A 17,646-nucleotide genomic window follows, 5' to 3' on the forward strand; every position below is an offset into this window, starting at 1 on the left:
ACTAAATGGGTAACCTCCATACTTGTGTTTTTTGCTTCTTTCCCTTGACTTTATTAACAATCAACAGAGAATTAGCATTTCTGTTAATGAGAGAACAGACTAAATTCCAGTTCTTAAGATTTAATTTATAGATGTTCTTCAGTGACACAACCACATAAAGGGATCACAGAATTAGTGATACATTTTATTTTCTGCACAACCAAATGTCAACTCCCAAGAAAACAGAAAAACAAGAACAGAAAACCCCACAAGACCCAAGCCCCCAAGGCCCATAGTGCTTTTTCTGGCTCAACAAGGTTAATAAGCTTCTCCCTTCCTGACTTTCAGCCTTTAATGTTGAACTTCATTTAATTCTTGCCTGCTATTTTGGAAGCGCAAGGAGGGATGGCCACACACACGCAGGGAAACAGAGCTGGACGCCTTTCTCACCAAGCAACTTGTGATACCCAGACGTCAGCTGAAAACTGCTCTGACCCTCCTCCCACTGAAATAACACCCCACCAATGGAAGTTAATCACAAAGATTACATAGAAATGAATTTAAATGCCAATAGCTATGGTTATTTTTGTATTTGCACAGCATTTCAAAGCAGGGCTCTCAGCCGTACAAACAACACCCAGCTGTCTCAAAATCCCATGTGGTTTGAGAGATAACTGGATTTACATTGATCAGGCTACAGCAACCACCATCAAACTGGCAAGGGTAGCTTCTCCCCCATATTAACAGACTAATTGGATGGGGGGGCTGTGTCAGAAACACCTTCAGTAAAATGAGGTAAGCAGGCAAGTTGCCTTCCCCTCTAACTGCTTCCAGCACCTTGCTCTCTGCATAATATGATGGGTTCAGAGACTTCTCCTCTAAGAGCTTTCTGGCTTTCTCCCTCCTTGACAGATATGTAAAAGCGGACACTCCAAGCAGACACACCAAGTTTTCTCCACCACTTACACCGAACTGTCAAATTACCCTGTCGTGTTGAAACCCAGCAGCTATTGCACCCATTACTGCTAGCGCTGAAATGCTGGCAAGTGCTGTACCCCCGAGCACTCTCCTTCCAACGCTCCTGTTTCTTCCACCTCTGAAATATTAAATCCCTTCCCAACAGCCAACATCTATCAACCAAAACTGCAGTGTGTTCCTACCCTTTGGGTATTTTAGTTAGCTTTAGAACAAGATGATGCTCCGACAGGCTAATTCAATAAAGGGGTTAATTTTCAGTGGGACTCTGAATTAAGCATTAACACTCCTTTAACAAGATTTGGACATCCTGGTCCCTTACACCTCTCTGAAAACATGAGCTCAATATGTTTTCTCATCTGGCCAGTGGACCTGCTGCAGGAGCTATGAAACAGTTAACTAGCAATTGTTATTTTAACGAGCAGAATGATTCTAGCAGGGCTTTTTATTAGGAGCCAGTTAGCAGATAAACCTTTCAAGTCTGTTTTTGCTTACAGTTTCAACCTCCTCTCCAGCTGGCCAGTCATTAGGATACCTTTTGAGCATCAGATTTTATCCTTCAGAGGGTGGCAGTGAAAGGGGTACCTGTGGATGGCTGCATGTGAGCAGCTGGAGCAATGTGGAAAGGAAAGAGCTGTAGCAGGAAAGACAAGTCCATTTGCAAAGCAAATGCATGAAGCTGCATTCACCTTCTAAATATCGCAATAAACAGCTCTAAGCCTGCCGGCATCTGGCCCCACCACCGCATGTGCCTCTTGGCATCGGCAGGGCAATCAATCACTGTCTGCTCTCATCACAATAAGTCCGAGGGAATGGGCAAGGCCAGTGGGTTCTAAAATTAGCCACTTAATTATTAATTGATTATTTCAGCAGCTGAAGTGTTGGTGCCCAACTGAGGTGGTGGGTTTTTTTTAATTCAATTGAAGCAGCTATTTTTAAGTAGATATATGAAGACGAATGCTCACTGCATTCATTAAAATCAGAACAGGTGGTCATGTTTTACAATTAAAGAGATACTCTCTCTTGTAGGCCATATGGACTTTCCGAAAAACATGATAAAAATGCCATCTGCTGAGGAAGTAGAAGCCCAAAAGTGAAGCTAAATGAGAAAAATACAACTCCCAGGTACTCCAGCAGCAGACTCGCCTAGCAGAGTTTGATGAACCAGAATTGTCCGTGATGGGCTGCATCCTAAGCACGCCAGCGGGTCCAAGGCAAGGTGGCAGGGTTCTCCAGAAAGCTGAGAGAATGAGTTAGTCCTAAAAGGCAGCTAAAGGTAAAGAAAACAGAGTAGGCATTGAGGGGAATCAAATGCTTCTTGAACTCTGCAAGAGCCTGTAAGTGGATCCAGCATCCCACCACCGGCTCCTGACCTTGGCATCCCTGGAAGAATCATGGAACATACTCCATCGCTAACTAGTGATGCACAAGGTATTTGCTTCTCAAACACCAGCATTAAAATTATTATTTGGCAAATTTTTTTTGCAGCTCTACAGTTACCACCCCAACCAGAAAACTCACTTAGAACAATTTCAACTTGGAAATGACATTTCCACAGTTAAAAGCCTCATGGCCTAACCCTTGGGCAGCAACAGCTCACTGCTTTACTTTTTCTTTAGCGTTCAGGCTAAATTGAAATATATATGAGATAATAGGAAAGAACATGTATATATACCATAACAAATTAAACACTCTGAAGCAATTCTCATCTAGTTCAATGTCACTGCAGAAGCTGAACACGACAATTCTGCTGCTGCACCTTCTGAATTCAAATGTTTCCTGGCAGACCATATTTTATTTTACATATATTTTTTTAAATTTTTTTTTAAGTTATCTCAGAAGGCAAAAAGGGCAGCCAAGCTCTGCCACTGCTGCTGAGAGGTCTCTGACCACAAGCATGAGTTTTTAAATAATGCTTTTCCAAAACGCTCAAGAACAGCTGAGCCATCCAATGACAACTGGTCAAGAACTCAGATTTTTCCAAACTTCAGAAAAATCTCACCACCCTTTCAGTAAGAACCTGCGCCAGCAAAGGATGGCATCCCTGGTTGCTCAGTAGTTCATAAATTCGCAAGGCTCCAGCTGACAGGAACAGGGCAAAAAGGAAGGATGGTTTTGTGATGTACAAGGTGAAGTGATCTGCCCCTTCTCAATCTCAGTCCTCACACTCAGCTTGGTTGCAGGGGTGAGGACACAGCAAATAAACTGATGATATGGTTATGTGATCTTAGGAAATCAGGTTAAAAACTTCTAAAAAGAGAGAGCTGGAAATCGCTAATGGAGCCAGCAGCATCTCAGGTAATTTCAGAGTTGTTCAGACAGATGGAATTGCTCTTAGATTTTTGGTTGTTCAAACAAAAAAACCAAAAAAGACAAAACCTGTTTTTGCTAAACATGATTTTCCTTACTCTTAAGTCTGTTAATAAAACTCACAAAACAGCTGTTACTAGCAGGCATTAGGTTCAACATCACCTATTGCAAAGCTCTTAATGCGTGCTGACGAGCAGCAGCTCCAGAAAGAGAAGGCAAGGGTTAGGAAAGAGCATCACACAGCAGCTGTTTATCTTTCACTGAGTACTAGTACACGCTGGGTAGCAGCAACACACAGAAACTGAAGAGCAGAGCAATCCAAAGTAACATTCATCTTCTGGGTCATCTACTTCACCCACTTTCACCATGAACATTAACCAGCATGAGCTAACTCACAAGACACCGCCCCACCCCCCAGCTTTTTTCAACCAAAAAACACCTACTCAAAGGGATATAAAGCCAAGGACAGCATAACAAAAATTTACCTGCAATGCAACAGTTTTATATTCAATGGATGTAACAACTAGAAAGCCAAGAGCTGCATACAAAGGTTCTGTGGCTCTACTCTGGAAAACCAAACTGCTAGAGAATCAATGACCATTTTTCTTATTTCAATCATTTAGAAATGCGTATTTCTCGACTGTTCAATATTTAGATTATCAATCTATTAAAAAAAGTAATTTACATTACTTGGATTTTTCAGTGCTTATAGACTTGAGAATATAAGTGGTGCTCACTGCTACACGCCAGATGAATGTTACAGCCAAGGAGATGCCCATATTCAAAACCAAAGTTTAGGGTAGGCAGCCAGATGTTAAGTGATCTGTTAGAAGTCTTCTGTTAAAGCACATTTTGGACTTTTTTTTTTAAATAAAAGATCTTCAATACCAAACTTGGGCTCAAATTCATTTCATATATTAATGCTCTGGCTATAGCCTGTAGTGCTGCTTGCCTCATACTACAGATGCTTTACTGAAAACAAAGTTCAGGCTGGAGCACCACCTTTAATGTGTTTCTGTTGTGCTTCTTTGACCATGATGATCTGATCTGCTGCATCTAGTAACTCATGCCCTCAGCCAATTATTCCCTCAGCTTCATCTGTTTGTTTACCTCCACACGAAATTCAAGCTTGGATCAAGGCTGCCTGTTTTCACCATTGAAATTCTGTACATCAGTAGTAAGATTAAGAGACATTTATAGTCTGAGGGATGCATCTAAATGAGTTGTTCAACAAGATTTAAACAGTCAGAGCAGCTATGGTGCAAGATACCTCTGCTTGCCTCCAAATAGTCGTCAGAATTCAAGAGGAATGATTTTGTGGCACTTCATTCTGTATTTACTTTCATTGGTTAAAAAAATTATTCCCGAGATCCTGAGGGATACTTCCATGGCTCAATACATATTGAAGGGGTTAGCTGAAATCCAATTATTCATATTTAAACATCTACCTATAGAAATTGATCTTTCCTTTCACTTGTTTCTCCTCTGTATACCAAGTGTAAGCAAAATTATGCAGCATGCAAAGCTGACAGAATGAAGCCTTCAGAGCTACCTAAAACTGTACCTAAGCACCTCGTTCAGCAGGAAAATCTCATCATATCTTTATGCCTTCAAGTGTCCAGAGCCCAGTCGTTCAAACCAAAGCTGGTGTTTCAAGTGTCTCTAGATGAAAGCAAAGAATACACGTTGTCCTCCCTTAAGCGGTATGCCATGCAGGAGAGGGCAAGCCATCTTAAAGATTTTTTGTTGAACATAGGTAAACAAGCAGTAGAAGAACAGAACTTTAACGTCAAGATGGGTTAACCAAAAGTCTCTTTCAGCCAGGCTTGGTGTGATTTCTTGTATAAAAAAGCTTGCATCCTCAGAGGTAAAGCTTTTGGCTAGACTAAAAATGGAAACAGGATCAGGAAGCTCCCATGCAACCTCAATTTTCACTATTAAAAACTTCTGTTAGCGAAAAGAAAAGGGGAAAGAGGTAAAAAGGAACAACATCCTGACTTAAAAATAAACTCAGATCACTGTACTACAGCGTACTTTATCATAGTACACTGAAGATTACCTGGCACATTAGATGCCTTGGTCCTTACAGAAACCCCAAAAAAGGGCCAGGTAAACAAGTGCTGCTCTTTCTCAAAAATCTGAGAAAAGACAGACAGCTGCTATCAGAACCCCAGTCTTGAAGACAACACACTTTAATAAAAAGCTCCTTTAATTTGAGAAGAGACCTACAAAAGCTTCAGCACTCTCTTGACCTCAAAGCCATCTAACAAGCTTCATACTTTCTTAGAGACTAACTAAAAGCTATTAATAAGAAAACTCAACCTCTCCAGTGGATCTTTTACATATCTTCACGCCAGGAAACCGAGCCTCCCTGCAACGGCAGCGATATCAAAGGCTGGTCAAAAGACAACTCGGGATTTAATGATAAGGAAGACCAAACTGAAACTTAATCCTACGTAGAGTGCAACTTCTGTTAGAAACCCATTTTTGCTCAAGGGCCCTGAAAGTTGTAGAATAGCAAAGGCTGGAAGGGAACTCTGGAATCCAGCCAGTCTGACTTCCCATTCAAGCAAGTGACAACTGTGAAACTGGATTCAACTTGCAAATTAAATAATTGTGTTCAAGGGTCCTAATCAGTCAAGCTCTGAGCACTTGCAAAGACAGAAATTCTGTAGACTCTTCTCCCATCTTAGCTGCATTTAAAAATTGCTACTACATCAAAAAACTAGGGAGAATTATTTTTTTTTTAATCCAAATTTGCTTAAACTGTTAGTTATTGACATAAGAAAGGAAAGGCATTAGCCCACCTCTCAGCATTACAGCATTAATGATTAGGCAATTTTTGCTGCACAAGTTTCTGGCTTCTCAGATATTTCAGGTTTTGTTTACCTACTCCCACGTGATGGGGTGGCATGAAGCCCTGCCATACAACCTTAGTTCTTCATTAATTCATTTTTTTTTCCTTACTAGTGAAGAAGAAAATTGAGAACTGCTGAACTGCTGCCAAGCCTGTAATACCAAACAACAGCACTTAAAAAGATCTTCATGTGACTGAGGTGGCTTGCTCAAAAAGTTTAGGGTGGAGATTTAATCTCTCCTATGGCAGAGAGGCAGGCTGGAGTTTGAACATCACACGCGGGTCCTGCTCTGGAGAGTAGACTGGTGAACATAGGACAGTTGAACACTCCATCTTTGGCAATAATTCAGCTCAACAAGACAGGAGAACCTTCATGCAGGGACCACCAAAAAGACTATTTTTAATCTTGGGTCTCTTCCAGGGCAGAAGAGAGTACATAGAGGAAAAAATCAAGGGTCTTTATTACAGCAACAGAAATGCAGGGTGGCATTTGGGCATTTGACAAAGAACGGTGAGGAAGCCTTCCAGCCAACACACTATAAATGTCTTTATTTTACTTGACAGAGTAATACTGGAATGGGATATGATCAGCACAGGCTTTGGCCTATCACAAGCCATTTCAGAGAGAGAGGAGAATGTGATCATTTCCACTACATAAAGGAAACAGATGCTCTGGGGAGAGAGAAGAGATGACAATGCATTAGGGATGGGGGAAAAAAGTGGACTTTAATTCAAGTGAACAAAGCCTTGCACCAAAAATTAGCACAAGAATTTTCTGAAGAAGAAATTAGATAATATCGACAACAATGAGTTGACATCAGTGCCCTCTTTACAAACCATTTCCCTTACTGTAAGAAAGGAGATTAAAAATGGGTTTCATACAGCCTGAAGCAAAGAACCTTTGACAGACAAAACTATCTGGAGCATTTTGCTGAAGAATGCAGTGTGCTGTTTTCCACTTGCAGCATGACAAATCACATGAGAAGGAGAGAGCAGAAATAAATCCATTTTACCCCAACATCTTCCTGTAAAACACTGCAGCACAGGTAAAGCTAACTGGTATTTATTTTTCCTGTCTAAAATCTCCCCGCAAAACAAAACCACCACCCAATAAAACAAGAAAATTTTATCCCAACAGCCACTGTTACAGGCACATTAAAATGTTTGCTGGATATGGCTTTGTATTCACAATTTTCTGTTCCAGCAGAAGAAATCACAAGTACTTTGTTTCTATAACTAAGACAAAATTACCCATTTGACGCATTTGCTTTTTCTTCCTCTTTTTACCTGGAGTTCCCTTTGCAGTAAAGGAACAGTCCTTTCTCTGAATAACCTTTCTGTTGCCCTGCAGGAATCTGAGCAATCTCTTCTAGAGGCTATGCTCTGTTCCAGTTTGTTGCTGTGGGCCAATGCCCTTATTTTGTATTTCACATGTGTGCCCAAGCTGATTTGGGATGTGGTACTTCATGTTTGCTAGTTAGTTCTGCCTAGAAAAGTGGTCTCATACGCCATTCTACCAGACCCCCAGGGAGCTCCCGCACACCCCATCCTCATAGGTGTCAAACATTCAACAGCCATGCAAAAAGGGACTGAACTTTGGAAAAGCATTCAGTAGATATTCTCCCTGCAGGTCAAAGCCTCCCCCACATGCTCTTCCCTTACAGCTCTGAAGGCTATACAAGATTAAGCAAAGATTTATTTTGCTGGTGGCAAAGATCTTTTAAAAACCTCCAACCTTTCAAGTGAGGAAGCCACAGAGCCCGTGATGTTTGTGAGGAGATGAAAGGAAGTTTCTAAAGCAGAGGAAGGCACATGGGTATTTGGGGATGACAGCTCAATCTCATTTTCCTACTCTGCAATACAGATGATAGGCAACAGCCTCCCCCCAAAAAATTTTATTTAGGGAATTCAATACAAATACAGCATCCAAAATCTTATATTTAGGGAATCCAACACAAATCCAGTCCAGGTTTTCATTTAAACAAAGGAAGAGCACAGCTTTGAGAAGGAAAATGCCTGTTTCTGTTTGGCAGACTACATGACAAAGGAAGAAACATGAGAAAGGTTCACTCCATGAGAACTGAATTAAAAGAGAGCTAAGGTTAGATTAAACGTGTCTGGTAGCCTCAGTTTAATCTCTGGCAAAACCAACAGCACAATAAGCATCTTCTGCCTTTCCTTCTACCAAGGAAAGGCTCAGGAATGCGACAGCACAGGGTTTCAGGTTAGCACTTGAAATATTTTGACAGAGCTCTGCAGGGAAGACTATACCCTGCTTCCGCCAGTGACTTTCATCTCTTACTAACACCAGATGTACTACTCTTTTTTTAAAAATGTATATCAACACTAGCATTTCACTAAAGATCTATATCTCCCTCTGCTGAACAGATGAAGGGAACAGCAGCCTTGATGGGAACCGCCAACTGGGTTTTTAACCTTTGTATTAGACAGATTCCCTATGGCTTGAAGTTACAGATGACATTTGCCAGGTTATGGATAATGGTCTTTACACACTGGGGACATTTTTTACTGACTTGTCTAAAGCTTTTGACACAGCAGCCCATAAAACCTCCACCCTAAATAACTATTAAGGAGAGAAGGAGGAGACATAAAACATTAGATATCTTAATCAGTTGAGAAAAGGGCTCTGATGGGAGGGGGAAGCAAAACAGATTTCTCTAGAACTCCTTTGAAACTTTGACCTTTATGGTTTTAAAGAGCTACAAAGATTTCTCACAGGAGTAAGGGATATATGGGTTTTGTGCAATTCAAAGATTGCCTTCTATCAGACTGTTGGGAGAAAAAAAAATATTCAGTATGCATAAGGAAGACTTACTAATGTTACAAGACCAGTGAAGACAAGACAATAGCATTAACAATCTGTAGCTTTTGTAAGAATTCATTCTTTATGTCTGAAAGAGAAAAAGGAATTGTATACTGTTCAGACTCTTAATACAACTTTTCTCAATGGTTATGTAACATGTATGGCTCGATGTGCACCAGTGCATGTAGGCTGATGTCCAAAACAGGTTTCAAGACTCCTAGAACATGTGAAGAACAGTAATTTTACAGTAAAAGGTGCTTCAACCCGTGCTGCCTAAATGGACTACATCTCAGAAGATCCAAAACTTCTCACATGAGCACCAGGAGTCTTATTTGTCCAATGAGTGCTGGATCCACCTACCAAAGCCAAAAGTACTACTTCATTTGCTGAACAGATCTCTTCCCATTCAAGATACTTTCTGCATGCAGTATTTGCTCTTACTGCAAACCCCTGTCAGCTCTGGTTCTTGAAAGACTCCAAGTCCTGCATGTCACAGAGCTGCGACAGAGGGAAGGGGCAGCACAGTCATGACTCCCAGGGACCACATGCTCCAAGAGATCAAGATCACACAGATAATAGCTTGAGACATTAAGAAAGGCAGATATGAAAAGGAACATCTTCCCTAATATTTTAGGAGTGTATTTATGAAGCAACAACTTTAAGGTTTCTGTCACATCAGCAAACATCATACAAGAGCCACCAAACAGGCTTCAGAGCAGTCAAACTGGCTCTATGGAAAGCACAGGCTGCTGCCATATGCATTACGATATGCAGCTGAAGACCCAAGTTTGCCAAATCATCAGTCAAACCCAATTTTAGTCCGGAATGACATTTTGCTTCACTAGCCTGAGGAGATATAAGCCTTCCTATACTAGGTTCTGGAGATGGCGATCTGATTCATTACGTAAACTGCCCTCAAAGCAGACTCCACTGCAAGAGACAGCGGATATTAAATATCGTGTCACAATCGCTAATATTCAAGCTTCAGATAAGAACTTTTAAACCAAACCCCCAAAGGTATAGTGGGTCATGCAGACAAGGAAATAAGCACGGGAAAGCACATGATGATACACGGGTATCCAATGTGGAAAAGAAGCAATGTACACTAGCTAGGCAATGAAAGAAGTCATGTGAAGAACGCCTAGATTTGTACACACATCTTCTCAAATTACTTTGTCATCTTGAGATTCAAATGGCTAAGAGGGCATCTTCAGAGGAACCTAGCCCAAACATTCAAAATCTCTTCCCTTAAAAACTCATGCAATGCTTAGATACTATGAAAAGATACCTTTTGAGATGAAAGTCCGCACTGCATCTGCGGGTTACAGCTTTTTCTATGCAACGTGACCATCTTCACCAGTTTGTGTGGGAATAGAAGTGTATGTTACAAAAGTCTAAACGTGCACACTACCTAAATAAAAGGCTGGAACAGCTAATTATGCAGCAATCTGAACAGGAGATAACACAGGAAGCCATCACAGAGGATGTCATTCTAGTGAACAAGTCCCTCAAATAAGCTACCAGGAAAAACGCAACTTTGGAAACTGCCAAGGTTAGAAAGGATTAAACTCTAAGGGATGCAGCAACAGCTCATAGCAAGAGCAATTTGGCACTGCGAGGAAAAGATGAATCTTGGAGTTGCCTATCTGTTCCTGGATTTCAAGGCTCATTTCAATTTAAATTTGAATTTTGTAACACTGACTAAATGACTTCTACACCACTCGTAAGACAAAATGTTCAGGAAAAGAATATTTAAGCAAACAATTAGCAGGCTCATTTCTGCTAATAACAGATTTATCCTTTTCTCTAGAGAATCAAATGGAGCTTTTCAAGTTCATTTTATTCGTTCACTTGTTACTGAAGTGTGACGACCTCTGGGATAAAGCCAGGAAACTCCCAATAGGTCTCTATACTGTTACTCACTACTCATTGCAAACACTTTATCCAATACAAGTCAGAAACTACTTTTTGTGTGAGTTATATAGGCTTTTAAACTCTGAAGCTTATGTGAAATTTGCACACGCAGCATGCCCTGCACACCTCTGAGTGGTTTCACGACCCTTCATGATTTCCTAGGAAGCAGCTGCAGTGAGGCAGGAAGACACTGTGCACTGCCTGGCTGATCTGGCAGCATCTCTGATATGCAGACACAGGCAAGTCAGTTTAACTGCAAAAAATTGTAGGTTTAAGTAACACTGCACAGCCACAGCTCCCCTAATTGTCAGTCCTGAACAGAAGCAGAATGATCTACCCACCAGTGCCAGAAAGATTGTCTTCACCAGGACAGAAGGTAAGGTTTGATATTTTGCTTTCATTTACATCCCAGCATCCATGAATAGTGGTAACATTTAAGTCAAGTCTTCAAGACTTGTGTTACCTTAAACAATCCCACTAAGCCCAGTGCTTCCCCCACAGTAAGTACTGTTGGGACAGAAATATGATCATAACCATACTGGCCAAAACCAGAGATTCTTCCAAACAACCGTCAACTGACTGAAGTGCTGTACCTGCTTTCAAAGGTTACAATAAATAAAACCTTTGCACTGAATCCTGGAATGAGTTTAAGTTGTAAGGTGACAAGCATACACTTCCAAAACACGGACCTTGTCCCCCTGCTTCCCCTGCCAATAGCCTCAGAGATCACGGACTGGAGGAAGATACTGACCACCCACAAGAAAAGCCAACCTGCGGGTGAAGTCCAATACAAGTAACAGCAAAGTCCTGGACTGCTGCACGCCATACATTTCCTAAAGGCTGAATTCTGAGCACTGCTGTGAAGTTTTTACAGGCTTTCAAGAAAAGCCTAACCTTTGTCTGTGCCTTTGAACACTGTGTTCAATTCATACGCTAAAGGTAATCTTGTAGCTTAAGCCCAAGGAAGCTGCCTAACCCCACCCTAAACATGTCATATGTTCACACAAATAGATTCTTTCTGAGTGACGGCAGGCTCGCAATAGAGTACTTACCCATGAGAATCTATTAAGGTAAGACCTTGCTTTCAGCTGGAAAACATTAATTCTCTTTCCAAAAAGGTACACTGCCTTCTTGGTCATTAATATCACATCATTCTTCTGAGCTGACTGACAAGCCAAGCAAGTCACCCAGATGTGAGGCAGCATGAAAGGCTAGCTCTACAGAGAGATGTTGGGAAAAGAGAAATCACTGCTCCCATTACCGCAGCAGAAAAAAAATAATCAGTATTTCACCGGTCAAGGAAGGTCCCCAAAGTGGTCCCACTTGGACAACAGGTATATTAGCAAAATTGAACAACGCTGATGAAGCCACATGTGACCCTGAACTATAAGTGTATAAGGGCGATGCTAAGATCTTAAGAGGTGGGTAAATAGTTGCAAATGAATACAAAGCTGTTGACATAGCAACAGTAGTCCTTCCCACAAGCTGGATGCTGTGGATCGGTATTGTTAGTTTTGTGGTTGTTCAACAATGAAAGAAAGGCAGCAGCATTCAAAGCCAGAATACGATGCAAAACCTGCTGGGGAAGGGCAAGACCATCTTTGAAGGAAAAGCACTTTCTTGGGACACGGTCTTACTCAGCGTCACTGTATAGGTAGCAAAGGGAATAAGGAGAGAGAGCAGGAAAGGGGAGAAACCTCAGTACTAGGAGAAGACCTCATGTCTGCTGAGGATTTGCCCCTTTTAGTTAATGCTGGTCGCAATTTAGGCTGCCAAAAGACTGTCTGGGGCTAGCACTGCTGTTCTAGGATCAGGGCATGACCTGATCCAGAAAAAAGGCAAATTTTGGCCACACAATTGCAAGTATGAGGAAAGAGATGGAAAAGCACAAATTGGCTATCTCCAATGCAGGTAGGTAGTCTCAAACTTTGAGGCTTTAAGTACTAAACCCAACACACATCAGCCCTGCCCCACATTTCCCTGCCTTGGCCACTTTATCTGAACCCACACCATCACGAGTCCAAACTCGTGAACAGCACAGTGAAGTGCTTTAGAGACCTGATCAAGGTTAACACTAACTCCACAAAATCTTAAGCTCTGACCATGTTGCAGCTGTTCTGTTTCTCTCCTCTACCAATCTGCACCTCTCCTCAGCTTCCACTTATTTTGTGAAGCTCCAGGAGAGCAGATAGTATATCCTGCATCTCTCCACCCCTGAGGAACTCCTCTCATCCCCCAGTCCAACCTGCTAGACTTGTGGGTCCTGCAAGATAAAAACAGCGTGCGAAATGATGATGCATCTAATGTTAAAAACTCAGGAATCTGAAGTTTTGATGACATGATCTCTGCATAATATATAGGAAATAAAAGGTCAGTGGTAGCTGCTGACAGTATTACAGCATGCTGGGAATAAAGCATCACTACTATCAATAGCTACGCTTAGCTCACTAGAGCTAGCAGACAGTCTGATCTCACCCAGACTACACAACTTGGACATTCAGGCTGCACACTGCATGCATTTTCAGCCTCTTTTTTTTTTAAATTAGGGAAACTGTACTGCTAGAAAAATATATGGGTTGAGGGCATCAGTGCTATTGCTGAGGCAGAACAATAATAACTTTGGTCATGATTTATATAGCTAATTTCAGGATAAAACCCTATCTATTTTTAAAAAGAGGAAAAGACCACAAAATTACCTGTTTCTGTATTCGGCAGTGATTACAGTTTATACTGCCCAATGTTTCAACTCAGTAAGCATGCAAATAGAATATTTTATTAAAGTAACAGACAAAAGGGATCTTTTCTTCTTTATGTGCCCTCTCCACTGAACAGATTTTATCAAGCTACAGCCAGACATGCTAGCTTCCCTCTCACCTGAAGTGCCTGTCTGATTTTAAAAGACTTATTTCCCAAACCAAATACCTATTCCTCTCTTGTATAGGCTCTATTTCCAGTTTATTGCTCATTTATTAAGTTTTAAGCTACCAGAATGATCTTTTGGTCATCTAAAAGCTTTCAGAGTGAAGAGCCCAAAAAAGAAACATGTATATCATCCATATTAGATGGTAATCCCAGGATTTGCTTCTATAGCGGCAACTAAAGCATGGTTTTCCTATAGCATCTGAAGCCAAGCCAGTACTCTGTACTAAAGGAGAGTGCTCCACACAGAGATACACAGTCCAACAACACTTCTGACAATGGCTCCATCTAAATCAAAGCATCACAGCAATGCCTTCCATTATTACTACTGGTGTTTACCAACAGGTATACTGAAGCACAGAGGGTTTGACCAAGAAATCCATACAAATCCCAATCCTGACCCCCATCATGCCTTTTTCAGGAGGCATCATTCAAGGCAGTTGCTTTGTGTTCTCCTTCTGCTGCCAGTGATGGACATGGATCTGCAAAGGAAATTGGCCCAAGGGGGAAAAAAGATGTTTTCCACGCAACAAGATATGAACAGCAGTGCACGGTCTAGCAGAGTCAGCAGTCTTGTCAGGGAGAAAAATAGAGCCAAAGCTGCTGGAGCACTAACCCCCAATTTGCTCATTGTGCCACAAGGTTCACAGCCTGACCTTGCTTCAAAACCCATCACCACAGTCCTTCAGTTCACTCCCTTTATTTGGCAATACAGCATGGAAACTGGGCGCAGGTGGAAATACTATTTTTAAACCAAGCTGCCTGGTTCAGGATTTCCTACAGAGCCCTGACACTGCGGGTACATGACTGGCTATATACACTCCATTACAGCTGAGGGACACAGATGAAGGCCAGGCTGCCATCACACTCAGCACCAGACACGCAAAAGTGACCCAAGAAGCCCCCAGTTTGAGGACCAGAGGTCCTCAGCAGATAAAAGCCACACAGGGAACAAAAGGGCAATGAGACCATTTCAATAGGCTGCTGCATCAGCTCATAAAATTCATGGCATGTGTTGCTAGACCTCTAATGGGATTAAGTATCTTCCTTATTTTTCTGTAAAAGGGAGTTCTTCTAAAATCACAGAAAGTGACAGAAAGCACAAAAGGTACCTCTGAGTGTTTCACCTGTGCACAATATAGCACAGGCAGAGCTCTGTCACAGTCAAAACACTACTAAAATGAGAAGGGATACGTAAACTGGAGACAGGGTAGAAAGGACCTTAAGACAGCCATCCTTTTTCTCTGCAGAATGCAAAGAAGGAACCAACACAGAGATTTACAGAGATGCTGATTAATTGAAGCATCTGATTAGGAAAACCTACTTCAAAGAGGCATTCTGAATAGATAGATGTAAGTGGGCAAGATTCATTTGTCAAGGGCAGAGGAAAATGGTTCCTTAAGCAAGGTGTGAAAGAAAGACCTTATGAAAAGGTGTTTCAGCTGTATCAATAGTTAAGAAAGACCCTCAAGAGCAAACAAAACCAGGAAATGAAAATTGAGAAAACCATAATGTCAAAATGTTAACACCAAAAAAAGTTAGAACTGCAGTCAAAACTGTGTTGAAGCGAGCCATGCTAGCTTGTAAGCTATTCTGCCTACAGAGAAAGGGGGAATTGAAATATGTATGATTAGTAATTTAATAACGGTGTATTAAATCAATTTACTTCCTTCTTTCATCTCAAATATTAAGCACCAATACTTCCCCCACCAAACATTTCATCAATTGCTTATCTCATCAAGTCTTAAACCATAAATACATATATAGACACACATAAACACAGACACATATATAGCATTAATTTCCATCAAATGAACAAATAAAACAAGACAGCATATACAGGAGCAGCACTTCTGCATAAATACTGTACAAAACTGTTGGGCATGCAATGCTAGGGAGTCTTGGCTCTTTCACCATTGACCAAATCACTGAATAAGTAACTGAAACTATTTTCAAAACTGAAAATCCTCTTAGCAGGTGAACAAGCCAAGGCAGAGCTAGGACAGCTTTCTAAAATTGCTCACTACACTGGTCGCTGAATATGTGTTTTGCATTGCTTATCTTTATTCTGATTGGGGGCGGGCAAATAGGAATGGCCAAGTAAGTGTGCCCAATCTGCCTTTTATTTTTTTTAAAAAAAAACCTACAAGGAAACCAGCTTTGAGTCTTCCTTTATTAATTTTTACATAAAGTTAGATTGCTTTTTCCATAGATTAGATTAAGTTAAACAAGACTAGCTGAAACTGATGGAGCAAAAAAACTTTGTCTCCATCATAACACATTAAACAGGACTGGTTTACTATATGGAGTACGAATGCAGACACTAACTCATTTCTTTGATTTGACTTTTTTCAGAGTTCAGAAATAACTTAAAAACTCCAGTATTTCTTTTAATTTCATATGCCATTTTTTCACATTTTTATGGCTGAAAGATCAATTAGAATTCCTTTGTGGGAAGTCATTCCCATCAGTTCAATTACTCCATGTAATTGTTTCAGCAATCATAGTTAAATATCCATTTTAATTTTTATTTAGAGACTCAATTACCAGGCATCAAGCAGATGTAAACACTTTTAAAATTTTAATCTTTTCTCACTCTTATGCCTTCTTCCTGAGTACAAATAGCATTTCACCCCTCAGCATTCTCTAAGTCATAAAAACGCCCATGTAGACATTTAAAACCTCCATGTAACTCCTGATGCTCACTAATGCCTCTTTCCCAAACACACTTGTTGAAGACGAGCCCCGCGTGGTTTGCTGGATGTGGCTTGGGGATAGAGATGCTCCCATCTGCTTCCATCCCACGTGCCCTACAGCTCTGAAAGCCTTCATAGATTTATGTGTGTGTTATCCCCCCTCCGCCTTTCAAGTGGAAAGGAATCCCAGTTACTGATTTATCAGGAAGAATTCTGTTTTGTAGTGCTTCTACATATCTATTTTAATCAGTGGCTGACGCATTTGGGGCTGGTGCGCTCATCTTTCCCTAGAGCCTTTCACAGATAGCCCCTTTCATTCAAATGCTGCTAGTAGGTATTGTAATTCAATTCTATTCTTGCATGTAATTCACTAAACTTCAGCAATATGCCTGTCGAGCAAGTCAATATTTTACACTCCAACTTGAATCCATTTTTTGCAGTGTATCAAAATGCAAATTTATTTTTTCCTACTAAGAATCACAATCAAAGTAGAACCAGCCTGGAAATGGGAACACCTAAATGAAATGGCAAGCCACTGGTTGCAAGAACGATCAACGTATCTCCTGAAGTCCAGAGATAACAAATGTCATCAGAACATCTAGTTACAAGTGCATTAAAACTCCCCAAGGGGAAAGAAAATACGGAGTTGGTTAAATATTTATAGGTACCTCTAAGTTTCAGTTGTATTGTGCTATGCACGCAGCAGTTTCCTCCCAAAGCGATACCTGCTCTGTTTTCAAAAAATCTTTGTATTATCACCAAGAACTATTTAATGTAAGTGAATGAAAGGCTCATCGTGCCTTCCCCACTGACTACTTCAAATAAAACCATTAACAATGATCTTTGCCCAATGTAGGAAAACAAAAGCCCACCCATGGGGACTGTAGTTGCAGCTACGGGAAACACGCACAGCCACTGTTTTATGGCACACCTCAGGTAAAACCAGTTAAAATTCCCAGTATGGCTTTGTAGTATTTATAGAGTAATGCTATAAATCAGAAAGAACAACTATCACAGTGTTAACACTTTGCTACGAGAGTCTCACAGCTGAGCTTTGCCTGGTTGCCTTAGTGACCTCAACACACACACTGGGAGGCCACTTGCTTTCGTGAGCTTTTATCTCTGATAGAGGCACCCAAATTAAAAAGCCAGGCTGCAGGATGAAGTTGACA

General features: G+C 41.0%; 1 protein-coding gene across 2 annotated transcripts in view; it reads right to left on the reverse strand.

The window, feature by feature from the left end:
• The window catches only part of COP1 (COP1 E3 ubiquitin ligase), a 127,725-nt gene that overhangs the window by 39,133 nt on the left and 70,946 nt on the right, over nucleotides 1-17,646 (reverse strand). The gene's annotated exons all lie outside the window — the stretch shown is intronic.

Source organism: Falco cherrug, chromosome 12 (assembly GCF_023634085.1).
Source record: "Falco cherrug isolate bFalChe1 chromosome 12, bFalChe1.pri, whole genome shotgun sequence".
NCBI lineage: Eukaryota > Metazoa > Chordata > Aves > Falconiformes > Falconidae > Falco > Falco cherrug.